This window comes from Nomia melanderi, chromosome 12 (assembly GCF_051020985.1).
Source record: "Nomia melanderi isolate GNS246 chromosome 12, iyNomMela1, whole genome shotgun sequence".
In the NCBI taxonomy this organism is placed as follows: domain Eukaryota; kingdom Metazoa; phylum Arthropoda; class Insecta; order Hymenoptera; family Halictidae; genus Nomia; species Nomia melanderi.
This window is the reverse complement of record NC_135010.1, coordinates 13,601,250-13,614,163: the sequence shown is the minus strand read 5'-3', so window position 1 is coordinate 13,614,163 and position 12,914 is coordinate 13,601,250. Positions and strand designations below refer to the sequence as shown.

At 58.7% G+C, this 12,914-nt stretch overlaps 1 protein-coding gene across 5 annotated transcripts in view; it reads right to left on the bottom strand.

The window, feature by feature from the left end:
• LOC116433684 (uncharacterized) overlaps nucleotides 1–12,914 on the bottom strand; it is a 215,443-nt gene that overhangs the window by 72,167 nt on the left and 130,362 nt on the right. The window contains exons 1-2 of one of the 5 annotated variants that reach the window (XR_012999873.1): nucleotides 5,929–6,042; nucleotides 5,306–5,747 (exon numbers count right to left, since the gene is read on the bottom strand). The exons of 3 other annotated variants lie outside the window; for them this stretch is intronic. The gene's annotated coding sequence lies outside the window, so the exon portion shown is untranslated. Of the gene's footprint in view, nucleotides 1–5,305; nucleotides 5,748–5,928; nucleotides 6,043–12,914 lie in introns of those variants that run through there. One more of the 5 variants, XR_012999874.1, reaches the window with a different exon arrangement.

Genomic DNA, 12,914 nt, shown 5'->3' with positions numbered 1-12,914 from the left:
TTGGCGAATCAGAAGGATATCACCCGCGGCGGAATCCGCCCGGAGGCGCGAGAGCCGGGCGAGAGCGCGGACATTAATTTAACGGCGCGCCGAAGAAGCTGCCGACGCTCGAATTCCTCGGGCCAAAACGGGCGCGCGCGCTCCTTTATACGCAAACGCGCGCCCGCGGGAATACCATGGCCTATGGGGGCCCCATAAATATCTCTCGAGAGCCGCGCGCTCGCCGGCCGCTAAGTAGAACGTTAAATAATTCGAGCGTGAACGCGAAAAGCGTGGAATCGGTGCCGTTCCCGTTTCAGTTTCGAACGGAGCGAAGAAAGGCGAGCTAGCGAACGAGCGAGCGAATGGACAGACGGACAGATCGTCGAGTTTCCTCGATTCGAGTGGAAACTCGCGACGAATTCGCGGGGGCTCGCTCGTCACCGGCGAAACAATGGTCGCGCGCGCGTGATTCGTCCCGCGTTTTTCATCGTTCGCGCTTTGTGGCACAATTATCCGGCCGGCTCTATTATTGCGTCATAAATTGTAATTATCGGGTCGACAATGCGATGCATTTAACTAATAAATTCATTGCGCCGTTCCGCGGCAAATTAATGTATGGTAATCCGGCTAGGTCTCCGCCACAGCCGGCCCGAAATTAGATCGGTGATCTGCGGGGTGGAGGAGCGGAGCACGGCCGGCCGGGGGGTTGTTTGACGAATCGAAAGGGAAAAACTGGATAATGGTTACCGGTGTCGCGCTCGATGGAGGCTCGATAAAGCGCGAAGTCGACGCGTCGATTCGCGCGGGGAAAAAACCGACGGGGATTAACCTGCGCCGGCGAAAGGAACGAAAACGAATCGGCTTCGGCTCTCCTCCGTTCGCGATAATTCGTTACGGTCCACTTGCAACGATAGCCGTTCGCCCGTTATCCGTCCCGATCTCGTAGTAGATCTTCGAGCCTATTAATTACCTTTGCTTCGCCGGGAAGGGGTGCTCGGAGGTTTCGGGGCGGAGGAATAGGGGGCGCACTCGCTCGCTCGCTGGCCGGGACACAACGGGGGTAAAAGGCACTTAGAGTAAGAGTGTATAAAGCTGGCGCACCCTCTGCTGCGAGCGAACGAACAACAGACGGGTGGCCCGGGGAGACTGGGGAATATTTAAAAAGTAATATCAATTACATTTGCATATTCACCACCCACCCATGACCCGCCGCCGTCCGCCCTGTCCTCCTCCATCGTTGCCTCCTCTTCCTCCTCCGTTAGGCCCACCCCTCCTGGCAGCCAGGAACGCGGGGGCTGCCCGTTTCACAGCGGCTGGCCGTTGAAAAACTACTTTTGCACCTTTCCCCTGGCCTGGGAACCGCTCGATCGCCACCCTTAATCGTTTCATCACCTCGATTCGAAGCGGGAACCTGTTCTCCGAGGTGTCGGCCAGCGGAATAACTTTCTTTCCCGACGAGGAACGAGGAATTTAGGTTCAAAGCCATCGCTCGTGGAAACCGATACTCGAAAGGCGAAGCGTTGGATTTCGGACGTAACTCTTTGTTTTCGTTCGATTCTACATTTTGTATCAATGTTTCCGCAAGTGGCTGGGTAAGCGACGAGCAGCTACGATCGCGGCTCGACCTCGAAGATCCAGCGAACGCAATCCTCTCGGCGACAGGACCGTCCCGGCAGGTTTTTATGGAAAAGAGGAATATTAAAGCGGACGCGTCCCTCGAAATTCCGACGGGGGTGGGTGCGCATTAGGCGCCGCCACACTTGTATCGGTGTAAATCTTTGTTTGCAGAAATTTACGTAAGGACGAGGCGAGGCGAGGCGTCCCGGCGCGGCGGCGAGGCGCCGCAATACGATAATGCGATAACGCCTCCCCGCCCTTCACCGCCTTGTACCTTCTCGGTCTTCCACGAAGGTCCTCCGCGAAAGAACCCCGTCGTTCTCTCTTCTTTCAGCGAGGATTTCGCCATTGTGCTCGCGCCGATTGTTACTTCGTTCGCCGGTTAACATAACAATACGCCGGCCGCGCGTCTCAACGTTTTTCCATCCCCTTCCCCCTGCCGCCCTTCGTCCGCCGGCTTTTCTTCCAATCCTCGCGGATCGCTTCTACAGCCATGAAATTATTTACCGCTGATGATCGCGGCTCCCGAATCGCCTCGGAACGATCGCAATAAAACGATCGGCGTCCGAGGAGAATATCCAGCAACGCGGACGAGCGAACAGCAGCGTAACGTTCCAAGCGGATAATTCCTAATACAATTCATCCTCGCCGCGAGGCAGCAAACTGTATTAGCTGTACAAAACGCCCGTGAGTCCCGTCGGTTCGACGCGTAAACGCGATCATTGAAATCGGCCGCGTTATCGCGCGGAGCTCGCGAGCGTAGATGTTCCCGGTAAGATCGGTGGATGATGTTTCGGGTTTGCGAGGCAAACAACGGAGGGATCCCGATTCGACGCAGGATAACAGGCGTTTCTAACCGGTGGTTCTCTAATTAGCCGCCACGGGAGACGGGCGAGCATCGCACGCAATCGTCGAAGCAATAGTTCGGCCACGATTATTATTTCCCCCTCGGCGTTTTCGCGTCGCTCGCCCCCTCGGCGCGCGAGGTGTCCGGGAAACCGGGGAGAAGCGAAAGGAAGGAGGACGCAGTAGGAGGAGGAGGAGGAGGAGGAGACTCGCGAAGGAGCGAGCTGGAACGAGAAGTCAGAGCACTCAGCGTGGCTAATTGCTCGAATCATTAAGAAGAAACATGAAATCTAAGCCCCGGTTCTGCCGCGCGGACTACAGTGGGAAGCCGTAGATAGCGATCACCCGCGTACCGTAATGAAAATAATCACGGCGAGCCACCGGGCAACGATAACTACGTTTTAGTCGGACTTGTTGCGGTTTCCCGCAGTCCTGCTCGCCTTTTGTCCTTGCTGTCGCTCGATTTGGTCTGCGCCATTTTATTTCTGTCGCGCTCGTCGCTCCGCAACCTCGGGACATCCACTTCGTCGCTTCTCTCCTCGCGTCGGTCCTGCCTCGATATCGAGTCCAGACAAATTGCAAGTGTTCCCGTTCGATGTTATCGGTTCGAGGATCATTCCTAGCGAGCCGAAATAAAAAACGGCGGAACGGAGACCTCGAACACGCGCGGCGCGAGAGAAAGTGTTCGGATCCGGTAAACTGGCGCGGTCGGGGCCGGCGCAACTTTCTTTGCGGATGTTTCTTAATTATCCTGTCGGAGGCGTCCGCGTGAGCCCGGGGAGATCGCGCGCGGCCGCGGCGCGGCCCGGCGCGACGGTGTGGGCTAGATAAGAGCCGCGACGCCTGGAAACGTACGACTCCTTGCCGGGCAATTTCACGCAATTATCGTAACTCGTAGGATCGTGTTTCCCCCGGCGCGGGAGAAAAATTGCTGGAATAATTAGGCTGGCTGCGGCGACGCCGCGCTCGCCGTGCCGGTCGGTTGCGACGCGCCGGCCGATGGAAGGCGTGAGTACCAAACAGCCGGCTCGAATGACGCTCCCGTCCTGTCCGCCTGCAGGCTCAGGTGGCTCCGGCTCTTCGAGTTTCCATTGTGCGTACTGGGGTGCATACATTATTTTCGTCGGCCTCTTTGCCCTCCGCTGCGGCACCCACACCGGGCAGGTGTGTGTTACCGCCGTTGCGGCCTGCGTCCGTCCTCTTATCCCCGATAACTCCGCGGCCGAATTTATTGCCGGCCGAATCGTGGTTCCTCGTTCCCTGACCCGGCGATCTTGGCCTCCGGCTTCCGCCATGCGGGCCAGACCCGAGGAGACCCGACGAAATTACGGATCGACGGGACTGGGAACCGTCGGGACGGGCTCTGGCGAACCGCTCGACGGGACGGGCAGGACGAGTCCGCGGGACGGACGGGCAAGCGCGAGGATGAAACGGGGCGCAGTCTCTCACGGGGCACGGCTCGCGTTCATGGGAACAGAATTCGTGGCGGCCGTGTACGCGCTGTATTTAGATTTTATTTCAGTAAAAACCCTGGCTCGTACGTGACGGCACGTATGCGAGTGCCGCGACGCGACGCGTCGCGGGGTCCGCCTCCGGCCCTCCTCCGCATCTGGCCGACACGGCGAATCCTTTTTCTCGGCTGGTTTTGCGAGCGGTCGGCTCGCTACCGGCATGATCCAGAATCCCCGTGAACGAATTACGGATGCGAGCTCGGCCGGCAGAGGCGTCGAAGAGCGCGAAGGTGCGAACGCCGGTGGATCCGAGCGGAGAAAGAGGAACGGCCGGAGAGCAGGAGACGCGGGGCACGAGCGGGATCGCGTGCGCAGGTGCAACGTAATAGCAGGTAGCCGGAGCGAACACCTTCGCGATAAATCCACACAACATTCGGAACGTCTTAGAACCGGTCGTTTGCGACCGCCGGAATAAAATGAACCGTCCGGGCGACGACAGGTACCCATTAGTCGAGCGGTCTCGCCGGCTAAGATTCGATCGGCGAGCGGGTTCCCTCGATCGGCAGCGGAACGGGACGGGCTGGACTCGCCGTGGCTGTCCAATCTCCTGTTATCGGCCCGGGATCCCGTCCGTTCGGGCGAATCGCGACGCGTCCAGGGGATCGTTTCCCGCGAAGAGTCCCGGGGAACGTCGTCGGCCGTCGATACGCCGGGAGGAGTACACCTTGGGAGGCACGGGAGGACAGGCCCGGAGAAGAAAGGAGGAGGCGGTGGAAGGAGGTGAGGCCTAATATGGCCGCCATCCTCTGTATTCCGGTCGTAGACGGAGAAGCGAACGAGCGAGCGAGCGAGCGAACGAGCAGCCAGGCGCGGCCCCAAAGGCAGCTTTCAATGCCAGTCATCTCCCGGAATGCGCCTGAACGGAGCGTACTTTGTATTCCTGGTCCGCGCGCCGCGAGAGAGCCCACGACGAGGAGGAGGCCTTCGCGCGATCTGTTTGAGGACACGGGGCCACGACTCGGCTCGGCTCGACTCGGCTCCGCTCGAGCCGTCCTGCTCGAGAAGACTCGCGGCGACGCGATGTTTTCGCCACCGGAGAGCTTCTTCCTCACTCGCTCTCTCTCTCTCTCTCTTTCTCTGCACTCGCTGCGTTTCCTTCTCCCCCTCGCTCGGTCTCTCTCCCTCTCGCTCTCTCTCTCGCTCTTCGGCATCCTCTTCGCGGCCATTTTGGCTCTTCAAGGCGCCACCTAGTCCGCTCCTCCGCTTCGTCTACCGTGACGACCGCCGCGGCGGACTCTCGGAATCATCGTTTTCTTCGTCCCAGACGCGCGACGCACGCTTTTCGTTTTGGATAAACGGCGAGCGAAGCGGTTCCCGACTTCCGAACTCTTCCGCCAGCGGAGACCTACCTTCCGTTCGATGCCCAGGAACGTCCGCGATGATCCTTCGCGCGGATCCTCCTGGATCCCCGCGGTAGCCGGCGGCGAGCACGTGGCCGCTCTTATGGTCCGACACGTGATCCCCCTGGGTACTCCGGAATGCCACCAACACCGAGACACACAATCCGTCCGTAGGTCACTACCGGGTTCACTGACGACGAGACCGCGGCCACTGTTCCGCGCGAGGAAAGAAAGCGTCGCGTGAACGCCGGGTGGCGCGGCCAGCCCCGGCAGACAGAACACGCCGGGGTTCCTGGCAGACAGGGAGAGGAATACGAACTAAGGGTTCTATATCCATCCGACGAGCGACGAGGAGCCGGGCCGAGTCGAGCATAGCATAGGGAGCAGAGCAAGGAACACTGGCACCACTCCTGGTAGGGGTAGCCGACGTCCGTCCCGAGTCTTTCCTCATCTGCAAGTCGTATAACCGAGCTAATTATCAAGTTAATATGGCCATTCTGTATGGAACCCCGCGAGAGAGTGGGTGGAAGCGAGATGCCCGCAAGGGGTGGCGCCCGGCGTGCGAGCGAGACGGGCTGAGGTACATTGATATTATAAGTTGCTTCAATCGCTGTATTCATTTGTAAACTAACCAGGCTAAATGTATTCACCACCGCGAGGCGGCGCACCGATAGGCGGAGCCACGGGCACCCGGGCTACGACGGCGCCCTTCCTTCCTTCCTTCCTTCCTTCTTCCTTCCTTCCTTCCTTCCTTCCTTCCTTCCTTCCTTCCTTCCTTCCTTCCTTCATTCATCCACCTTCCTGTACTTACGACCTCTATGTATCGTTCACACCTGTACCTTCCGATCGCCCACGAAGCATGTTTGCTCCGGTCGCAGACTCTTAATCACCGGACTCTCAGTCTCTTGGAGAACGTTAGACACCGAGCTCTATCATCTCGAGTTTATTTCTCCTCGACGGCATCGCATTGCCACCGGTATTAGACGTCTCGCCGCGAGCCAGCTCGTCGCATCGCATCTGTTTGGAATCAGACCAAAAGCGCTCGCGAGGGAACGGAAATCAGAGTCCATTCGATCGGAGCCTGAAATTCTATTTCGAAGGGGCACGCCGCCTTGCTCGAGGAGGAGGCTGCCCGTAGAGGGGCACGAGCTCGACTCGTCATTACATTTCATGTATTCAGATTTTTTCCTCGAGCAGCCACGAGCTGTCCGTATTATTATTCCGGGGCAACTTTACGCCCACCGCCTTCCGCGCCGCTCCCCGCCGCGCCGCCCTCCTACCCTGGCAGCGCCGCGCCGTTGTTCGAGGATACGGCGGTACCATCGCGCCGCGCGTCCTCCTCGTCGCCGTCGTCGTCGCTCGCCGTTGCGTCGCGCCGAGGAACGACGAGGACAACTTCTTCCACGGCTCGTCTGGAGCGCGGAGACCGCGGAAATATGAATGCATAAATGCATAAGTGCTCCCACCAGCCGGCGTCGCCACCACCACCTGCTTTTCCCGCCTACCACGGTCCCCCGTTCTGATTCGGGATTCTTTTCTTCGGCGGAGCGCTTTCCGCCCTTTCGCCGAGCCGAATCCGGAGCCTCATCGCGGCCCGGATGACGAATGTATTTCTCCCTGTTCCCTCGGCGACGCGGAACCTCGGTGCCCCGAGGAGAAATCAGCCACCGGCGGGGAACGATCCTCGAAAACATCGTTTCGCGTTTGTTCTTCGGCGGCGAGTGATTCTCGTCTTCCCGAGGGCTGAGAATCTAATATCCCTCCACGAGCCCCCGACGGTGGTCTGCAATCGTTTTTCGATTCCAGCCGGCGCGAGCCTCACGACCGCTCGCGATCCACGAGAAAGTTCGAAAGCACGCGCCCTCCGAGAGATCCCCCGTAAAGAACAATCTCGCGGCGGTCGTTATAAGAGGCGAAATTGGCGGCGTGTTCCCAGCGAGTAAATAACACGCAATCTACGCAGATTGCGATCTAGCCGACGAGCGGCGAGCGTCTCGGTCGGCCGCGCGAGCGAGCGAGAGAGGCGGCGCGGCGTTGGTGGCACGAGATTAAAAGACAAATTAGCATAATGTGTGCACGCGCGACCCCATCGCAGGGGTGCCACCGCAGGGGTTGTTCCAGCGGTTCCGCGCGGTGCCCCGGCGCGCTCGCAGGATGCCCCGGTGCATCGATTGCCGTCCGTCCTCTGGCCGATCGGCGACGGCCGGCGAACGCTCCTCGAGCGACGGGAAGAACGACAGCGGCGGCAATTTCTCTGGCGACTTTTTAATCAGCCGCCGCGCGCCGGAGTTTGACGGTGGCCCCGTCTGGGGAAAAAAAAGGAAACGAGCCGGCGGCCTGTATCGAGACGGGGACGACGGAGGGGTGTCGCCGATGCAAATCGCGCGTTTAATAAAGTGTCGCGCGACTGGCATTTGAATACCGTGGCATATTCACTTTTCTCGGGCCGGCCCGGGGAAAAAATACACCGGCAGGGCCTGATGAAAGAGGCGGCCTGGAGAGGGTCGCGAGATGAAGGACCGCGTTATATCGCGGCGGACGGAACGCGACGATCGAGAGCCGGAAGTGTCGCGATGAAACAAAGCGGACGAGCTGTAAAAGGCAACGAAGGGCGACGGCTGGGCTTAGAAGGGACGACGGTAACGGCGGATCGAAGGGGAGGGGGGCGGACGGGTAGATGATCTTCTAGATGCCGCGCGCATCGGTGTACACACGGGGAAGGAAGGAGGGCAGCGGTCTAACGTACAAGGAGGTGGCGAATCGCACCTTCGCTTCATGCATGATTCAGCCGTAGTATCTCATCTCATCTGGTGGCTCCGCTAAACTATATCTCCTAATGGTAATGCTATTCCGCGGGCACATATCTCTTTATATTACGTGGGCTGGTTGGCTGACTGGCTGGCTCGGCTGGTATATCCTCGCGAGGAAGGCAGTGCCTATCGCCCGTTCCCCCTCGACGGCGATCCTCTCTCCTTTTACCACCTTCGAAGGAAACTACCCTTCCACCCGGCGGCGTACGTGTGCTCTCTACCGGGTGTGCCGGGGGTCGCGTGCGTGTATAGGTGGCCGGCGGGCGCGGGGCGCCGGGGAAGAAATAAAGAAAGAAATTGTTAGTTCTCGCTGTTTTAAATTACCATTTATTACGACGCATAAACCCGACCGGGCCCCGCGCTCGAGTCCTACCGGCAGCGGCCATCTTGTCCCACCCATAGCTGACACGGCGAGAAAGAGAGGAGAGAGAAGGAGAAACCGGCCGAGCGTCGGGAAGATCCCGGGCTCGAGAACCCGGTCTATATCACTGTCTTTTACTTTCAACCCTCTAGTCACCCTACCGGGTCCCCTCCCCTCAGCCCGCTTCCTTCCCCGTGCTCCTTGTTCCGCGGCGATCCTTCTCTGTCCAGGCCTCGGTTTTCTTCCTACGCGTCTGCCCTCGCCCGCTGTACTTATGTATCCTTCGCGGGGGTTGGCACCCCCGGGTAATGATCATTACCTCCGGTATAGTGACAAGTGAGATCGGGGAACCGGAGCTACGGCTGCAGGAAATGGCCGCAGATAACGCTGTCACGGGCATTTTTATATTATGACGAATGGATCATCTTTCTTTCGTTAAGCCCGCCCGCCCCTCGGCACCCGTTGCTGTCGGCAGGGGAGCGAGCCGATAGATTCGCCGTAATTATTCACGGTGTCGGCCGGCCGGAGAAAGAAACCGGAAGCATCAATAATTCCCTCTATCCGATACACCTTCTCCTCTCCTCGGGAATGGAGGAACGGTCGGAGGCGAAGGAACAGGCGAGGTCGATCCGGTCGTTCATCGTCCGGCGTTATTTTTTCGGCGAGTTTCCCGGGGGTTGGCCGGCGATCATAAAGAATCGGAAAAGTATCCAGCTCGATAATACCCGGACGGTTCTCGGTCCGCGGAGAGGCGCCCCGTGGCGAGCGCGGGCTGCGATGCTCCCTTTCCGCCGCCCCCTCGAAAGGCATCGCTCGCCACGCGGCAATAACGCCACCGGCCAGTCTTTCATATCGTATCGGGCCAGCTCGTCTATGTGGAAATGCGATCACTTAGAAGCAGCCTCGACGTATAATTCGGCCGGGACCGGGCTCGTCGGTGTGCCCGCTCGGCCGCGTCCGTGTGAGCCAACAGATCGTATATTTTTTTATTATTGGCCGATGGAGCCAGTCCCCGGGGGGTGGAACGGCCGGGTGGGAGGAGGTTTCGATAGCTGACCACTCGACTCGATGCGCCGGTGCCCCTCGCCCCGCCGCGCCGCAGCCGTACAGGCTTTCCTCCCGTTTTCTCCCGCGGAACGAAGAAAACCGAGCGATCGGCGGCGGCCCGTTTGTACGCCTGCTCGCGTCCGCCCGCTCCTTCCGCCTCCCGATGTGTTCTCCCGGCCGAGCGCTCTCTATGCGGTCCGCTGAATCGCGTATCGCTCTAGGGTCGGGGTCGTTTTATCGAGTGTGGACGTCGGGAGAGAACCGATTCTCATGTTTTTACATCGAGGCAATTTTTCCATCGCGCTCCGTTTGCCTCCAAGAACACGGACTTTCGACCGAACCACCGCCACACCTGCCCCCTCCCCTATCCACCCTTTCTCCCCGATCTTCGATCGCGACGGATCATCGGATCAATCGTTCGACTACGCGACTCGAAAGCGAGAACATTTCCATCATCCTCGAGAACCGCTCCGAGTCCCTTCGAAACTCTCGTGAACGATCGACGCTATCTCCTCGATACACCAGATTCCCAAGGAGCCAAATCATCAAACCCCGTCTCCCTACATCGACTACAAACCGTAGCTCCCGGAGTCATCCCCCAGTCACCGGTACCTAATCATCGACAGACGAGTCCACCGGGAGGAAGTAAAAGCGGTGCGCGTCGGCGGTGGCCGGGCGGCTCGTTTAATTCAATCGTCGAAGCGTGCACGGGCGGACCATCATCCGTTATTAACTTTGGCCGCGAGCGGGTAAGCGAGAAGACGCTGCGCGCGGGCGGCAACGGTGTCGGGGGGGCCGGAGGCAGCGTCCCGGGCAAGAGGATGATGCCCGGCTCTCGAAGGAGCGTATCGAAGGCAGCGGAAGCTGCCTTCTCGGAGGCTCCTTCTGGAAGTGGAGTCGCCGGTTGGCTCGCCCCCGGGACGGGGTTGTTCGCCGGGAAGCCCGGGGATTGGTCTAGGACGCCGGTCGTCCGCGTTCTTCTCTCCTCTCGCCGTGCCCTCCTCCCGCCGGCTCTCCGCGGCTGGCTTCATTATACGTTGACCTAAGAAAATCAACCACCCACCGGCAACCGGCACCGTTCGTCCTCGGCCTTCGTCCTCTCCTCTCCCGGTGTACACCGGCGAACCAGCCACCGGGCGTTCGCTCCGCAGCATCCTGGACCGAGGCCGCCGGGTGGGGGTGGAGTGCTGCGAACAACCGAACCAGGTGCCCCGAGACTGGCTCCCCTCCGCCCCCGCCGATCCTCTTCCATTCTTCCTTCCGTTCGCCAGACCCTGTCCTTCCTTCCCGTCCGACCGTTCGTTCGTTCGTTCGTTCGTTCGTTCGTTCGTCGGTCGGTCGGTCGGTTCTTCCTGCCTTCCATCGACTACCCGGGAGAGCTCCGGAGGGAACGAGGGAGGTAACTCATCGCTTATGGATACTGATGACTCGCGCAATGAACTCAGACCGCGCTAAGGGTGGTAGCAGTGCGGTAAACCCAGCGTGCCTCGCTTCTCTCTTCCCTTGTCTTCTTGCGGCCTCCCCTTTCCATCAGCCCTTTCCTCTCGTTCCCTCTTTTCTTCGGACCCCTCTGCGCCGCTCCTCTTCTCGGCCACGGTTTTTCTCTGCCCCGCCGACGCTCGCTCGTCTTTCTTCCGCGAGAGCGCCTCTGCGTCCGCCGCGATCCTTCAATAACATTTTCCCTTTTTCCCCGGTTAACTGGGGGCGGCACAAGACAACGAGGGAGTATATTTTAGGTACGATATACGCGGCCCTTTCATTCCGCCGAGGAACGATCGCTCCTGCCGGGCTGCGCGATTAGGTACCGATGCGCCGCGGCTAATATGGAAAATGGAGTGCCTGCTCCGCGAACGTTAGCGGGATCTTTCGATCGACCACTGCGCTGGTTTATTCGAAGGGTCTGCTGCTCGTGGAGAGGATAGTCTGGTTTTCATTACTGGCACCGGAGATGCTTCTGCGATCAGGTAGAATGGAACTATGTACTGCTAGTCGAACTGGCTTGGTCTAATTTTGTGGAAACTTTAAGAGCTTTGAGACTCGCGCAACTGATTTACAGATTACTGAATCGATTTCTTTAGGAACTCAGAGAATTCATTGTCTGTTCGGTAATTGTGAAATAAGAAATTAGGAAAGAGTTTCAACTATGCGTTGGTTCTGATGTTGATAGATTGCGTCACCCGACGAGTAGAAACCTAACGTCGTTCATTCTCGCGTGCCAGTGTCCCGTCCACTCCACCCACTGTCAATATTTAGAAACGATAGAATAGGAGGAGAAGGAAAATCTCAAGGAAAGCCGTTTTCACGTAAGCGTCTTATGACACAGTGGAAAAAGTGCCGGTGTTACGCAGCCGGGCGTTACATAAGACGCCGGTGTCGCATCCATTCTCGACCCTTCCCTCACTCCCGGCCATTCGTTTCTATTACCCCGCGTTAAGGGAGACCCGGCGGTCGGCCGACCCGAGGTTAGATTTATTTTCACTCGGCGGGTATTTTTTTATGACCCCTCGCGCGCGCTAGACGGCCCCGAGTCGCGAAGGGATGCCCCCATCCTCGCTCGGCCAGCAGACGCGCGCGTATTTCGGCTCGCGAGCGTATCGAGTCTCCTGGAGGACGCCTTCCGCGGGATCCTCGCGCGAACGCTGGACCTTCTGGAGCCCTTTCGTATAATAATCCCATAAACACCCCTGCTGGCCACGGAACGAAGGCGGAAGAGAGCCGTGGAAACGACAGACCAGCGTCCACTGCGACGTAACGATGCGACCGTGCTTACCAAACAATATTCGGGGCGAGTACTCGATAATCCGGGACCTCTCGCGAACGAGTCGATCGCGTCGAGAGAATGCGTTTCGAAAGATATCCGATAAGCTACGGCGATCTCGATGTCAGTGAATTACAGAGGAATCTCGGAGTAAAGCGTCCAATGTGAGAAAGTATAACTTTATTCTGAAACTATGAAATCCTAATCGAACTCTCTAAGAGTCAATTAATTAAAAAGAAATTGCTTTCCACCGATTTCAAAGTGATTAACGTGTTAAAGTCAAGACAGATTTCTCTAACTCCTCGAAAGCGTAATTCTCGACAGAAGCGTCTTCCCTCAGTCAAAAGGAATGAGGAATCGCTGCGACCCACGCGTCCCAGAAGCAACGCCACCGTGGAAAGCGAGTGTACGCCGGAAAAACGTCGAGAGTCTTTTTCAGCGAAACGAAGCAACGTTCGCCAAGGAGGTGACATGGAAAACAAGGCAACCGAGAGGGAGGAGCGAGGGAGAGGAGTCCCGAACGCGGGACCGAAGAACAGCAGAGGGACGAAAGGGTGGAGGGGCGAGGGGCTCGTTTCGCGGAGAGTTGCACGCGTAGGCTCGCTCGCGAGACGACCTTGTGATCGCGCGATGCACGAGGTG